The sequence below is a fragment of the Zootoca vivipara genome, chromosome 16 (assembly GCF_965207765.1).
Source record: "Zootoca vivipara chromosome 16, rZooViv2.hap1.1, whole genome shotgun sequence".
NCBI lineage: Eukaryota > Metazoa > Chordata > Lepidosauria > Squamata > Lacertidae > Zootoca > Zootoca vivipara.
Genome location: NC_142599.1, coordinates 6,108,153 through 6,125,277, shown reverse-complemented (window position 1 = coordinate 6,125,277; position 17,125 = coordinate 6,108,153).

Genomic DNA, 17,125 nt, shown 5'->3' with positions numbered 1-17,125 from the left:
CTTTGCCCTTCAATGGGCACCAAAAATGGCCGCCGCCGGCTTCAAAAGTCGCTTATACGCATGTCAGGAAGTGTGTCGACGCAACTTCCGGTGTTGCTCCGCCCATCTATGGGCACCAAAAATGGCCGATGCCAACAGCCGGAAGTCGCATCCAGACATGCGTAGATGTGACTTTTGAAGCTGGCGGCAGCCATTTTTGGTGCCCATAGAAGGACAAATCAGAAAGAAAAAAATGGCCGCCGGCAGGAGAAAATAACGGAGAAAAACGGGAGACAAAGTGATACGGGTGACCACCAGGAAAAGGTAAGTAAAAACGGGGGTTTCCCGGGGAAAATGGGGTACTTGGCAGCTATGGTCCACAAGTTTTACTGTTATCACCTTTCCCTGAAAATGAGCTCCCTGGATTCAAACCTGCACTGCAGATGTTGCTGGACTCCAACTCCCATCAGCCCCAGCCACAGATGATGAAACTTGTAGTCCAGCCATAGCTGCCAAGTTATCCCTTTTTTAAAGGGATTTTCCATTATGCTGAATAGGCTTCCTCGCGAGAAAAGGGAAAACTTGGCAGCTATGAGTCCAGCAACATCTCGGGGGACAAAGGTTCACCCTAAATATTCAGCCACAGAAGGCTGTCCTTACCATTACCGTCTTCCGGTCACTGTTCAGCTTTTAAGTAGACTATTTCCAGCCTGCCAATATAGACGCATTCAGCATTTTGGTGGCTGCACAAAACATCTTAACAAAGCCATTTGATTCCCCCCCCTTCGCCTGATGCCCACAGAGGGAAGCTGATTAAAGCTGCCTCCGAGTTTGTGAGGCAGCAACAAAGCTGTTAATTAATTCTAAAGTTCCTACTCTCCACTTTCATTCCTTTAATCGGCACTAGGATGACAGAGGACTTAATAAAAGGGGGGAAATCAGCAAGGGTTTTAATTATCATCAGGAGGACATGAAGTTGGCATCCAAAAATCTCTCACTCTCTCTGTATGCATGTGACAGGGACAAATCTTTTAAGTTTTTATGCACAGGGAGGCATTTATTTGCCACCGCTCTTTCATCGGTGAGGGAAGGTAGATTGTATCCTAATCATTTTTAATCTGCATGCAGATTAATAATTAGGGCAATCTTCCTTCGGAGTGGATGATACCCAAGAAAAGAAAAAGGCAGCAGCTGTTTAGTCCTCTGACCTTTTCTGATTCAAAAGCTATTCCATGGTGACCCAGCTGCTGTCTTCAAACACATGGCATCATTTGCGTGCTGCCTTTACAGATCCAGCTAAGTTTGGCCTTTTTTTGTTTTATAAATAAATAAATCAAATCACACGCTCCAGGCACAGACACACAATATCAGACAGAAATATTGGAAATCAATTCATGGTGACAATAAAGTGGATGTAAGTGGCTATGTGAAGCTGGACTAGCTAGAATCAAAGAATTTTAGAGGTGGAAGGGGACCCCAAGGTTCATTTAGTCCATGGGTAGGCAAACTAAGGCCCGGGGGGCTGGATCTGGCCCAATCACCTTCTAAATCCGGCCCACAGACGGTCTGGGAATCTGCATGTTTTTCCATGAGTAGAATGTGTCCTTTTATTTAAAGTGCATCTCTGGGTTATTTGTGGGGCATAGGAATTCGTTCATTCCCCCCCCCCCAAATATAGTCCGGCCCCTCACTAGGTCTGAGGTACAGTGGACCGGCCTCCTGCTGAAAAAGTTTGATCTAGTCCAACCCCCTGTGTAAATGTCAGTCGGATCCATCCCCAAATGTGGTTGGACTCCAGTTCCCCTTTTCCCTTACCATTGGCTAAACTGGCTAGGAATGGAGGGAGCTGTAGCCCAGGCATAGGCAAACTTGGCCCTCCAGATGTGTTGGGACTACAACTCCCATCATCCCTAGCTAACAGGACCAGTGGTCAGGGATGGTGGGAGTTGTAGTTCCAAAACATCTGGAGGGCTGAGTTTGCCTATGTCTACTGTAGTCCAATAACATCTGAGCTGAGGGTGATGGGAGATGTAGTCCAAAACAGCCAGAGGGCACCAGGTTGGGGAATGTTTCTTTGGAAGAGGAAGCACAGTCTCCTCTAGAAAAGGTTTGGTACTCCACCCACTAAGCAGTACTTCTTGCATCAGGTTTTGGTTTATTGTTACCTAGCCCATTATCATCCGTAGGAGCTGATTTTATCCCTCCCACCATTTCAACTGCAATGAATGAAAATGAGAAACAGAATTGGCTATCATCTGCATATTGATAAGCTTTCACTCCAGATCTTCAATTGACCTCACTCAGTGGTTTCACTTAGATACTAAAAAGCATGGGGGGTGGGGGTGGGGTGGAATCGTTAGGCTGACCTTAGAAGAATGGGTTTTATGTGTGAGCATTTCAGGCCAATCAGAAAGACCCTTAATGATGTATGTTCATATCAAAGCATGTCTTTCTCTTGCAACATAAATACAATTACCGCTAATGCGTGAAGGCTTAGAGTTCTTTTTGCTCACATGGAGTTGAGTCAATAAGGCCGCTGGATTCATTGAAGCACAATGGATAATTTGGATTAAAGGCTTTAGCTGGAGTGAGTTTGCTAATATGAAGGCATGGGGAAGACCGACATGGATCAAGCAATGCAAAATCCTTCTGACTGTGTAGGATTTCACAATTTGTCAGATGAAAGGGGAGATGTAAGCCACACCCCACAGGTCTCTGAGCATCGCTGCAGGAAGACAGTTGCTTTGTGGAGAAAGAGGAAGATCCTTGAGACTAACATGTTTTCTGTAACTGAGCGGCACTCTTGTGGAACAAATTCAACCCAGGAATGAAATGACACTGAATTTGTCATGTAATGCTTGTTTAAAGATGAACATATAGGAAGCTGATAGCAGACTCTCCAAGTGTCCCTATTTTCCAGGGACATACCTGATTTAAAGAAGCCGTCCCAGTTTCTGATTTGATCCTGACTTGTTCCACTTTTCCTTAGGATTTCCCTGTTTTCATTGGACAAATGTTGGAGGGTATGGAGTTATCTGACCCCCGAGCCGTCTGAAGGTAATCCTGTATAGGGAAGGTTTTTTAATGTTTATTTTTAAAAATGTTTTTCATATATGTTGGAAGCTGCCCAGAGTGGCTGGGGCAACCCAGTAAGATGTGTGGGGTAAAAGGTAAAGGTAATGGTACCCCAGTTGTGGATGACTCTGGGGTTGCACACTCATCTCGCTCTATAGGCCAAGGGAGCCGACGTTTGTCCGCAAACAGTTTTTCCAGGTCATGTGGCCAGCATGACTAAGCCACTTCTGGCGAAACAAGAGCAGCGCACAGAAACGCCGTTTACCTTCCCACCAGAGCGGTACCTATTTATCTACTTGCAGTTTGACATGCTTTCAGACTGCTAGGTGGGCAGGAGCTGGGACTGAACAATGGGAGCTCACCTCGTTGTGGGGATTCGAACCGCCGATCTTCTGATTGGCAAGCGCTAGGCTCTGTGGTTTAGACCACAGCGCCACCCGCGTCCTTATGTGTGGGGTATAAACAGTTAAATTATCATTATGGAAAGAGATGTCCCTGTTTTCATCAAAGAAATGTTGAAGGGTGTCAGAGGTTCTTGCGGCTACTCTTGAGTAACGACGCTCCACACCTGCTTGTCTTTAAGGTGTTTCTTATTGTGCATCTTATTTACGGTGCAAAGAGTCTGGAAAACATGTCTGCTTAGTCCGAGTCAGAACCTTGCAATGGCTTCTTTCTGTTTTGCACCCAACATAACAGCTTGGGAAACCCAAAGCGCCTCCCTCTCGCCCTACGGGATGCCGTGCGCCTCAATTCAGGCGTCGGGGGGAAGGGCCGTCCTTCTGACTGCTCTCCCGTCATTTCCTCCCCAGCTGCTACTCGGTGTTGAGGCTCTTTCATGCTGTCAGAGCCTCTTCCCTCCCACTCTACTTCCTGATTCCTGTAATCTGATCCGCTACTGGACTTGCTGCTCTGAGAGGAACTTGATCTGATGGGGGGGCTGTTCCCTAAAAGCCCTCCCCCTTACATCTGGTATGTGATGTGTGTGTACAAGAGGTAAGAGCATCACATGTTTGTGTTGCGCATGGGGGTTAGCAAATTTATATAAGTCTCCCCAAGATGCAAGTAATTCATCATGATAATGCCTGTTTTTATCATCTCAGATATACCAGGCATGTTTATACCACGCATCAACACAATTGGTCAGCATTAAAGCTAGGGATGAGGGACCTGTCCTCCTGCAGATGTAGCTGGACTGCAGCTCTCCTCATCCCTGACCATTGTCCATGCTGGCTGGGGCTTATAGAAACTGGAGCCCAACTATATTTGAGTACCCTCCGACTTCCCTCAGTTGAAAACAGGGACAGTTCTCTCATACACCCAACTGACCTTCCTTGACCGCCTGCCCCCCCCATTATTGAACGGACTCCCGAAATGGATGAAGTTCTTAAACCAAGGTACCCCTGTATTACATTCCACTCCTGAATCTGGACAAGAGTGGAATGGACACCCGGGGCTCAGCCAAAGATTCTCAGCACAGGGGGGAAATATTTCCAATATATCCCAAGCAAGGAGATGGGCACTATCCATGTCAGGCAACCCTTCATGAAGAAAACAAGGAATGGCTTCTAGATATCCCACAACACTTACACCAGTGTTTTTCAACCACTGTTCCGCGGCACACTAGTGTGCCGCGAGATGTTGCCTGGTGTGCCGTGGGAGAATTACTTTATATATAGTCAATATAGGCACAGAGTTAAATTTTTAAACATTTTCTAATGGTGGTGTGCCTCGTGATTTTTTTCATGAAACAAGTGTGCCTTTGCCCAAAAAAGGTTGAAAAACACTGACTTACACTCCAGAACCTTTCAAAAATATTGTGAAAGCAAAACAAAAAAGTTTTGAGGTATACTCACGTTAGGAGAGGTGGGTACATCCAGTCAGCATCTTGTTTCAAAAGAAATTGGAACTATAAAAGGATGTGCCTTTGCCCACCATCCTGCTAGTAAACCAGGCTCCATCGAATCAAGAAGGGCAGTTGCAGAGAGTGGGAAGAAATGAAGGGATTTGTGTGATCGAGATGAAATGAAAAAGAAATATGAATATATGTGGGAACAATCAATGCGTGATATGCCACATGGCTTAAAAAGGCTTAAGGGGAGGATTTTGATAGCTTAAGGTTCCTCCCCCAAAACATTGTTTTCAAGCTTGATTTCAAGGCCATGGTTTATTTATTTGGAAGGAGAAGATTTGATTGCCATGAAAGTATATCCAGTAAAGGTCTTCATCCTAGACCATTCACCATGCACCATGGGGGTGGACTGGGGAGCTCGATTCAGTTTTCCTGGCACCCATAGGCTCCACCCTTTCAGCAGAGGCTGCTTCATTTGGGTGCATGGGACATGCCCCGCCTACCTCCCCAGAGATCTGAACAACCTGCATCCAGCAAACCAAAGAGAGCTTCCATCCTTTTGGTCCACCGTTAGTTTCTGAATTGATTTGGAATGCCCTTTTATGTCTACTGGAGGGGTCAGCAACCTTTTTCAGCCGTGGGCCAGTCCACTGTCCCTCAGACCTTGTGGGGGGGAAACATTTTTTGGGGGGGAAATGAATGAATTCCTATGCCTAATAATAATTATTTAATAATAATAAATTTTTATTTATACCCCGCCCTCCCCAGTCAAACCCGGGCTCAGGGCAGCTCACACCAATAAAATTACAATAAAACATAAAAAGAAATTAATTAAAATACAGTATTAAAATTTAAAATGCAGCCTCATTTTAAGTAGTCCATAAATCCAAGCCACGAGGGAGGAAAACACAGGGGTCAGACTAAGTCCAACCCAAAGGCCAGGCAGAACAGCTCTGTCTTGCAGGCCCTGCGGAAAGATTACAAATCCTGCAGGGCCCTGGTCTCCTGTGAAAGAGCGTTCCACCAAGTTGGGGCCAATACTGAAAAGGCCCTGGCCCTAGCTGAGGCCAATCTAGCCACCTTATGGCTCGGGGTCTCCAGAATATTGTTGTTTGTGGACCTTAAGGTCCTCCACGGGGCATACCAGGAGAGGCGGTCCCGTAGGTACGAGGGTCCCAAGCTGCATAACCCAGAGATGCATTTTAAATAAAAGAAAGCATGTAAAAACTCATGTAAAAACACACTGATTCCCGGACCATCAGCGGGCCGGATTGAGAAGGCAATTGGGCCAGATCCGGCCCACAGGCCTTGGGTTGCCTACCCCTGGTCTACTGTCTTATACGTTAAGCTTAGACTTGTGTGAGCCTGTCCATTTCTGGATTGGGACCCCCTTGCACTCTACCTTGGGGTAGGGAACCTGTTTTTGTTATGCTGAGGCCACATTTCTTTGTAGACAACCCAAGATGGGTATGGCCGGGAGGGGGGGGGAGTTCCAAGAGCCAGTCCTAGAGAGCCACATTGGGCACCGGAGTCTGCACTTCCCCACCCATGTTCCATGTCACAATCTTACCTTCCAAGTCCCGGACTGCAGAATCCGGGACCGGCAGCCGTGTGACATCGGAAGTTGCGTCAACGCAACTTCCGGTGTCGCTTTGCCCTTCTATGGGCACCAAAAATGGCCGCCACCGGCTTCGAAAGTCACTTGTACGCATGTCAGGAAGTGCGTCGACGCAACTTCCGGTGTCGCTCCGCCCATTTATGGGCACCAAAAATGGCCGCCGCCGACAGCGGAAGTTGCGTCTATGCACTTCCGGAGATGTGTAGGTGTGACTTTTGAAGCCGGCGGCGGCCATTTTTGGTGCCCATAGAAGGGCAAATCGGAAAGAAAAAAATGGCTGCCGGCAGGAGAAAATAATGGAGAAAAACAGGAGACAAAGTGATACGGGGGACCACCGGGAAAAGGTAAGTAAAAACGGGGGTTTCCCAGGGAAAACGGGGTACTTGGCAGCTATGGTCACAATGCGACATTTTGTTGCAAGCCTCACTTGTTAATATAAACATAGATCTGTGGAAGCTAATCTGTGGAGTTCAGCAGCATCTCAGGGGCCACAGGTTATCCCCCACCATGATACAGATATATAGGAGAGTCAGTATGGTGTAGTGGTTAGAGCAGGCATGCCCAACTTGCGGCCCTCCAGATGTTTTGGCCTACAACTCCCATGATCCCTAGCTAACAGGACCAGTGGTCAGGGATGGTGGGAATTGTAGTCCAAAACATCTGGAGGGCTGCAGGTTGGGCATGCCTGGGTTAGAGTGTTGGACTATGACCTGGGAGACCAGGGTTCGAATCCCCAGTCAGCCATGATGAAGCTCACTGGGTGACCTTGGGCCAGTCACTCGCTCCCAGTCTAACCTACCTTACAGGGTGGTTCTGGGGATTAAGTCAGGAGGGGAGGAACCCTGTACACCATCTTAAGCTCCTTGGAGAAAAGGTGGGGTATAAATGCAATAATTGTAATAAATAAAATAAAATAATGACAGAAAGCTGATTTATCAGATTCCTTCATGTGTGTGAACATGTCTCGTGTGAACTGGTCTGTATACAATGCTTGTCATTGTGTCTTTAGTTATTCCAGCACCTGTCACCACGCTTGAGCTGCAGGCCAAGTCCATCAAATCTACCTGTACTTTAGTATTGGCAGGACCAAGCAGAATAATAACAACAACAACAACAACAACAATGGACTTGAACTGATTGACTTCCATGCTTCATTCTCTGTGCAGAAATCATCTTCTCCAGAAACGTTCCCAGCTGCGAAGGTGGATAGAAAAGGCTTATTATTTATCCTAAAGCTCAGAACAACAACAAATCTTTCACATGCTAAAAACAAACAAAATAAAAACATAAACTCAAGGTATTCTATAACTCTACATGTTTTATTTGGGTATGCATTTATTCTGTTTTTTTGTGCGTCAACAATAGAGGAGAGTTCTCAAAATTGTCAGGAAGTCTTTTCTTTTCAAATGAACATGAAATAGCTATCAACTTCCTTAAAAGAGATCGCTACAAGTAATTCTCACTTCTTATGTGCCCTACATCCTTCTCAGCAGAGAGATCTCTGCACTGTAGGTCTGCTGTACATTTTGCAAACTTTTGACCTACTTTTATCTAGGGATAGACAGGACAATGTCTTTCCAGGCCATGCCAATTCCCCCCAGACAGGACATTTTCCCCAGCCTGGAACAAAAAGAGTTCACCATCCCTAACACCAATAAAGTGATTCAACTAGATACATTTACAAACTGTAATTCTCGGGGTGTGGTATACGCCATCAAATGCAAATGCAACCTATGGTACATAGGGAGCACAATAAGAATGGTAAATACTAGAATATCATAGCTGCCAAGTCTCCCGTATTCTCCGGGAAATCCCTGTTTTTCCAGCTGTTCTTAGCTGAAAAAACGAATTTGTTTGTTTCCTCCCAGTTTATTCTGGTGTGGCGGCCATTTTGGAACTGGGCGGAGCATGCTCAGAAGCGACTTTTGATGCTGCTCTGCCCAGTTCCAAAATGGCTGCAGTGCGACTTCTGGCCCTTATTTCTCGGACAGCAACCTGGCAGGTATGGGCCCCCTCGGTCTGAGAGGCTAGACCACCGTGGTCTAGCTCAGTACCATCAGCTCTTTTCCAACAGCAGCTCTCCGGGGTCTCAAGCAGAGCGCGTTCCCATCACCCACTTTCAGAACCTCAGGGCTCAGGGGATCAGATGTTGTGTATGCAAACCACAGGCTCAGCCACTGAGCTACTCTGTGGGATTATGATATCAGCCTCTTCACAGCAATTCCCACCCAAATATCTGAGATAATCAGCGTTCTGTTTCTCTCCTATTCCCGCAATGGGTCAAGTGGATGTTTTGGCAACTCTGCCAAATTTGCTCAGGATGCTTTGCTGTCCCCCCTCCCCCCCTTGGCAGTGCCTCTGAGGCTATTCCCAGTGCAATATCTTAATTTATTTTATTTCAGGGCTCTTGGCAGAAGCTGCCACAACTGGTTCCAAAAAGTTTCCCAACACCTTTGCTGCACCACATATTTTAAGGAGCTCGTAGCCTGAAGCACAATACTGTACAGAAGGGAAGATAACAAATGTGAAACCAGGGGAGATCTGATTACTGCTACTGATTCCGTGATGAGATAGCAAGTTATTTTAACAACTGACACACTCCGACACAGACCGACACACACACAAGTAAAAACTCCCCAGGCTGCAGTTTGTTGTTGTTTAGTCGTTTAGTCGTGTCCGACTCTTCGTGACCCCATGGACCATAACACGCCAGGCACTCCTGTCTTGCACTGCCTCCCGCAGTTTGGTCAAACTCATGTTCGTAGCTTCGAGAACACTGTCCAACCATCTCGTCCTCTGTCGTCCCCTTCTCCTAGTGCCCTCAATCTTTCCCAACATCAGGGTCTTTTCCAAGGATTCTTCTCTTCTCATGAGGTGGCCAAAGTATTGGAGCCTCAGCTTCACGATCTGTCCTTCCAGGGAGCACTCAGGGCTGATTTCCTTAAGAATGGATAGGTTTGATCTTCTAGCAGTCCATGGGACTCTCAAGAGTCTCCTCCAGCACCATAATTCAAGGCTGCAGTATTATTATTATTATTATTATTATTATTATTATTATTATTATTATTATTTTATTTTCTTAATAGGATGCGATCAACTTAGAACATGAATTAGCCAGAAGACAATAAACATCCATGTGGTTATTTGCTTCAGAAAATTTTTTTGTGTGGATATTTGTGAGCTCAGTCTTCTGCAGTGATGTAGTGAATCTTAGTGAACCAACTTTGAATTGTCATTTCGGAGTGGGCTCATTCTAAAGTCCCCCTTCATTCTAAAGAAGTCTTAATTGTACTTACTTGAACAAGTTCACCTTCCTGCAAGTGGGTGGGGGCCGGCTGAGGGGGGGGGTTGCACCTCCTTTTAGTTCTCATCATTGACTTTGTGGAACTCAGCAGGGGGGGGGAGATGGGGAGAAAACTAGAATCAGCTGGCTCTGACTGCACTTGCTATTGAATCATAGAATCATAGAGTTGGAAGAGACCACAAGGGCCACCCAGTCCAACCCCCAGCCAAGCAGGAAGCACCATCAAAGCATTCCTGACATAGGGCCGTCAAGCCTCCGCTTAAAGACCTCCAAAGAAGGAGACTCCACCACAATCCTTGGCAGCAAATTCTACTGTCTATTGGGTTCCCTGTCTTCTGGCAGACCAATCCCAATGGCTGCCAGCCGCCACTAGTGCAAGTCCTGCTGTCACGGCAGATGCTGGGGGAACAACTTTCTGTGGAACAAAATATGGATGCATGGGGAGGACTACGTGCATTCCTAAAACAACAAAACCCATGATGCTAAAGGGGGGCACAAAAATGAAATTGCACACTTTAACTAAAGTGAGCCTTAGAGGATTTTGGAGAGATAGCTGCAAATTCATCCAATTTGTATTTGAAACCTAAGGAAAGGACACAATTTCTACCAATACTTTCCCCCTCTTAAACTGTATATTCTCCCCATGATATTGTTGTTGTTATTTAGTCATTTTGGTCGTGTTCGACTCTCCATGACCCCCATGAACCAGAGCATGCCTTGGAAACTCTCATTTTCTTCTCAAAGCTTCTCCTTTTTTATGTCCATGGAGTTTTCTTGGCAAAATACTGGAGTGGATTGCTAGTTCCTTCTCCAGGTGGATCACATTTAGTCTAAACTCTCAGCTATGACCTGTCCGTCTTGGGTGGCCCTGCACGGCATAGCTCATAGCTTCTTGGAGTTATTCAAGCCCCTTCGCCACAACAAGGCAGTGATCCATGAAGGGGCACCATGATATACTTGGTCATAACAGCAACTTCCTTTGGAGAAGGCGCATAGCTCAGTGATGGAACCTCTGCTCTGTATGCAGAAAACCCCAGGTTCAATCCCAAGTATCTCCAGGTAGAGCTGGAAAAGTCCCTGACTAAAACCCTGGAAAACTGCTGCCAGTAAGACTAAATGGACCAGTAGCCTGACTCGAGGCACCGCCTGATGTTTTTGCTATGTTCCCTTGCTATTGACTTATTCATGTGACAACCAAGGGAGCAAGCAGCATCACTTCTAAGGCTTCAAGGAGGCAAATTATTTTCTAATGAGAGAAGTCTTCAAATCCATTAACCTTCCTTTCCTTCTGTTTACATATTGCTAACCTCACTTCCCATGTGTTTAAGGCTTCTAATTTTATTTTATTTGCTTCACTTTCTTTCCAGAGTTGGCACCCCAGCTACTGCATTACTTCCATTAATATCTTTGGCAAAACACCTGGGAGTGTTGGGGGCTTTTTGTGTCTGCTTGCATTGCTATCCTGGTGTGGTTTTATATAATAATAATAATAATAATAATAATAATAATAATAATAATAATAATAATAATAGTTGTTGTTGTTGTTGTTTAGTCGTTTAATCGTGTCCGACTCTTCGTGACCCCATGGACCATAGCACGCCAGGCACTCCTGTCTTGCACTGCCTCCCACAGTTTGGTCAAACTCATGTTCGTAGCTTCGAGAACACTGTCCAACCATCTCATCCTCTGTCGTCCCCTTCTCCTAGTGCCCTCCATCTTTCCCAACATCAGGGTCTTTTCCAATGATTCTTCTCTTCTCATGAGGTGGCCAAAGTATTGGAGCCTCAGCTTCAGGATCTGTCCTTCCAGTGAGCACTCAGGGCTGATTTCCTTAAGAATGGATAGGTTTGATCTTCTTGCAGTCCATGGGACTCTCAAGAGTCTCCTCCAGCACCATAATTCAAAAGCATCAATAATAATAATAATAATAATAATAATAATAATAATAATAATAATAATAAATAATAATAATAGGTTTTGGTTTTGGGATCTGCCAGGAAGATGATCTAGGAAGAAGAGTCCCCTATGAAGAGGGATTGACTGTTAAATCTCTTTGACAATTGTGAATGGAAGAGGGGAAAACTGGCTTGGGAATGTAAGATCCCAGAAAAGGGGGGAACTGGTAGGTCTTCCTTGGGTGTATAGACTTCGCTTTCAGGCATCCTTCCATTCTCCCCTGCCCACTTCTGGAAATCCAGCTTTGCTTATTGAAGTGCTCTGCTCTGGCATCACAAATAGTCCTACCAAAGAATAAAGGCAGTCCATCAGCATAACAGAAACTTAGGCATTCCTTAGCCAGGTTTATAAAACTTTTGAAGGTCAGCCTAATTGCAAACTCTTATTTATAAATTGCTTTCTTGGCCTAACAATGCCACTCACTGTAGATTAAACTTGATACCCTATCTTTGCCTCACTTTCTCTTTTTTGTCTTTAGGGGAAAGATGGATAAGCAGTTTATTCCCCATAGAAGATTTTTATTACAAAGGTGTTGTTAGGTAAGCAACTGAGCTACGGTGGATATAAAAGAATACTCATGAAAATTAAACATTTTAGTGCAAATTTCTCCTAATATACACGTTTGTAGCTTTGATAAATATATATACATTTTTGCAATTATGTTTTGTATATTTTCACCAATACATGGATTCTATGTGTACACCCCTAATATGCACATTTTCCCCCTCACTACTTGGCTGGAAAACTGTATTGCAAATTCAGAGAAGTGTGGATCTTGATGGCTCATTGTGTTTCGGCTCTTGTGTTGGTTCAAAACATATGAGTTAGGACACTTCTCATTAAAATGTAATCGAAATCTAATTTCTCCTCCATTCCTTGCTTGGAATGGTGATTCACAATTCAGGATTATACCAAATATTTGCCTGAATATTCACTCCACATCAATGCTGACCAATTCACAATGGAGGAAAAAGTGACAGACCACATAACACTGGTCTTGAAAGATCTACATTGGCTCCCAGTACGTTTCCGAGCACAATTCAGTGTTGGTGCTGACCTTTAAAGCCCTAAACGGCCTCGGCCCAGTATACCTGAAGGAGTGTCTCCACCCCCATTGCTCAGCCCAGACACTGAAGTCCAGTCTGAGGGCCTTCTGGTGGTTCCCTCACTGCGAGAAGCGAAGTTACAGGGAACCAGGCAGAGGGCCTTCTCGGTAGTGGCACCCACCCTGTGGAACACCCTCCCACCAGATGTCAAAGGAAAAAAACAACTACCAGACTTTTAGCAGACATCTGAAGGCAGCCCTGTTTAGGGAAGCTTTTAATATCTAAAGGACTATTGTATTTTAATCTTTTGTTGGAAGCCGCCTAGATGGGTGGGGTATAAATAATAAATTATTATTAGTAGTAGTAGCAGCAGCAGCAGTAGTAGTGCCAACACCTCAATGGAAAAAGTGTCCTTCAGTGCTGCAGAAAATACTAAGACACAACAGTGAGTCATTTGGGCTGAGCCAAATTGATGCATCTTCTAACAGGAAAACATGGAAGCAGTTTGTTAGAAATGTAGATGTATATCAAGAGCCAGCTACACATGGGCTGTCTTTATCAATATGCAGCCATTGTTCAATGAGCCAACTATGCCTACAGTTCTATCTACCCCACACTCATCAGTGTCTGTCCATACATGCATTTCAATAATTTATCTCCCTATAACTTTTGTGACACTTTATTGCACTTTTCATCCTAGCTGTAAATATGCAGAATGCTGTGAATCAACCTTTCGTTCCTGAATATTTGATTAATAGCTAACAGATGCAACTTGCCTCTGTGTATACAATGTTAAATGTAATGTACCAATGCACAATTCATTATTCTAATAACATGTCAGGATAATAAATCAAAGAAACACTCCAGAAGACAGAACTGTAGATGGAGGAAGCCATTTTTTTGACCCATGATCTTAAAATGTGATTGTAAAAATGTGATTGTATAGGGGGGGGGGGACACCTATTGAGGCTGACACTTAAATTTCAAGTACAGCTACTCACAAGTTACCACCCCAGTTTGACATTTCGAGCTGTAGGCAAGCTGTAGCACATCTACCCAGGAGTAATCGTCTTCAGCTGCATCCCAAACACCAAGGATGGAGAATCAGTGGTCTATCAGAGGTAGTTAGACTATAGATGCCATAAACCCCAGACAGCATGGCCAGTGGCCGGGGATGATATGTGTAGCAGGCCAGAAACATCTGGAAGGCCACAGATTCCCCAGCCCTGCTATTTAACTGAGAGGGATAGGAACAATCACAAGCTTTAGCAATGCAATTATTTACACATCTGCTCAGTAGCAAGCCCCATTGACTTCAGTGGGACTTATTCCCATGTAAGCATTGTACATATCCTCCAACATTTCTCTGATGAAAATAGGGATGTCCCATTCCACTGTTGTTGTTGTTGTTGTTGTTGTTGTACTATTTATACCGCACCCATCTGACTGGGTTGCCCCAGTCACTCTGGGCAACTTCCAACACATATGAAAACAAAATAAAAACATAACAAAACATTAAACTTTTTTTTTAACCCTTCCCTACAAAGGGCTGCCTTCAGATGCTTGGGGGTTGGATAACTCCATACCCTTCAACATTTCTCCGATGAAAACAGGGACATCCTAAAGAAAAGTGGGACATTCAAGGATCAAATCAGAAACTGGGACGGCTTCTGTAAATCCGGGACAATTGCTGGGGAATAGGGACATTTGGAGTGTCTGCGTGTATACGGTAAGATTGTATCAATCAAAGCTTTATTACGGTCATATACCAGCTATTAAAACTAAAAATGCTTTACAAAGCTATGGGAGTTGTCACTCGGGGTGGATATAAGAGTCTATGAGTTTGAAGGGGCTATGTTTCCAGAGGGAGGGTCCAGCTGGCCTTTCCCCAGGTGCTGCTCTAAGTCATCAGTTTCGTACCCGAATGGAGGAACTACTTCCCACAGTCCAATACCGAGTATTTCTATCTAAATAATCTGGTGGACGCACTCAACAGCCCGGACTTTCACCCCCCCCCCCGAAGATAGCAAACCGGCACATTTCGGTTCTTCTATATGCCGATGATGCCATAATTCTCTCTAGAACCCCCATAGGGCTAAGAAGAGCCTTAAGGAAACTAGCAGCCTACTGTGATATAGAACGCCTTAAAATAAACTACCAGAAGACAAAGATCTTAGCCTTCGTGAAGAAACCAAGGACCAGAAATTGGGAGCTCCAAGGTCATAAGATACAACAAGTCTCAAGTTACAAGTATTTGGGTATGGTGGTCCAATCCAAAGGATCCAACAAAATCCATATAACATCTTCAGGGAGTGCTGGAGAAAGATCAGCAAATTTAATCCTCAAACTCTACAGATCAAAAGGAGGCTTTTACGTCCCTGTATACAAGGCCAAAACATTGTCCCAGCTCACCTATGGAACCTTTTTGGGCCCACCTTCCCCTTCCTTCATCTTACTTGAGAGAGTTCAATCAAAATTTCTCGGAGCCCTGCTGCAGGTTCCCAAGTGCATCTCGAACGCTTGGGTAAGATTAGAAACAGGGCAAATGAGAGTAAGTATCAGACTTACTTCAATATACAAATGGCTGACCCTACAATCATACCCTCGGTAGGATTGTATTTTGAAAACCCTCTCAAGAACCAAGCTTCACAAAAGCCAACATAGTGTTTTCAAACCCTAGCCCAACCCCAGCACCCTAATTGGTTGCAATTCACTTTGGGTTGCCTTGGGCAACATAAAGCAACTAACAAATCTAATGATTGATTGCTTAGTCGTCTTAGCCGTGTTCGACTCTCCGTGACCCCATGAACCAGAGCATGCCTTGGAAACTCTCATTTTCTTCTCAAAGCTTCTCCTTTTTTATGTCCATGGAGTTTTTATGGCAAAATACTGGAGTGGATTGCTAGTTCCTTCTCCAGGTGGATCACATTTAGTCTAAACTCTCGGCTATGACCTGTCCATCTTGGGTGGCCCTGCACGGCATAGCTCATCGCTTCTTGGATTTATTCAACCCCCTTCGCCATGACAAGGCAATGATCCATGAGGAGGAAACAAATCTAATAAATGATAATGTGAGGGGGAAAGGGTACAGAGAGCCCCCCCCATCCTGAGGAGCAGCTCCTCCACCAGCAGCAGCGCCAGCGGGGAGGGGGAAGAGTCCAGTGAGGAAGGAGGAATGAGGAGACAGGGCTCTGGCAGCATAGGAGAGCCCCTGCTACACGTGGGAGAGGAAGAGAGAGGGGGGGAAGAGGGGGAGAAGGAAAACATGGAAAGGAGACCCTTTTCCCCTCTGGTTCCAGAATTACGCAGGAGGAAACACGGGAGGAGATTTGGGGTGCCCAGACTCTTATGTTGGAAGAAGACGCGGAGCGCGCCATTCCAGGGTTCTGGGTCAGACTAAGCGGATGTATCCTGTATAGCTCTGCTATACACTGTAAATAGCTTGCACTTAATAAAAGCATGAAAAGGCAAAGGTCTGGAGAGTCGTTACTCTACAGTAGTCGCAACACAACGCCTGTGACAGATAATAATTGTGGCAGATATTTTCAAAATGTGGTGGTCTTTGTTGCAAGGGTGTGTGTGTTCACCTCCTCAAATAATGCTGATATTTCCATGTGGAATTTGACTTACATGTCCAGTCTTGAAAAAATTGGACTGCCATGTGAAGCTCTGTGTGTCTTATGTATGGTGGTTCCCATGCATGTGAATGGGTTTACAGCAAGTGAGGAACTCTAGATGTTGTTAGACTTCAGCTCCCAATGGCCCCCGACCACAGGGTCAAGGATTACGGAAGCTGTAGTCCGTGAACATCTGAAGGATCCCGGGTTCCCCATGCCTTGTATAATTCTTTGTGTATGAGCATTATGCTTCCCTCCTATTTATCTTTCTAAAGATACTTGATTTTAAAAAGTGTTGTCAGACCTGGTAGCAGTGGGCACGCCTTTAACATTGTTACCCACCGTGTAAGGCACATAATACACATTCACAGACACAGCAAGCAATTTGTTTTATTATCTAGCAATGCATTTCAGAAACTGCTTTACTTTGTCATGACCTTGGCGCCTCTCAACAGCTTCAGCAAGCAAGCTCTTGGATACCGAAAAGGGATTATCAGATTTGATAGGCCTTGTGTATTTAATTCTGTGTCTTGTACTGAAAGTCTCAACGCTCAGCATTGATTTCCATGGGCAATTAATATGTTTTGTCGGCAATGCGTTTTTTTCTCCCTAGGAGAAATGTATGTGCCTCATTTTTGTGTATGCGTGTGTTTCATTTATTATTTCAGATATTAGCAGCTC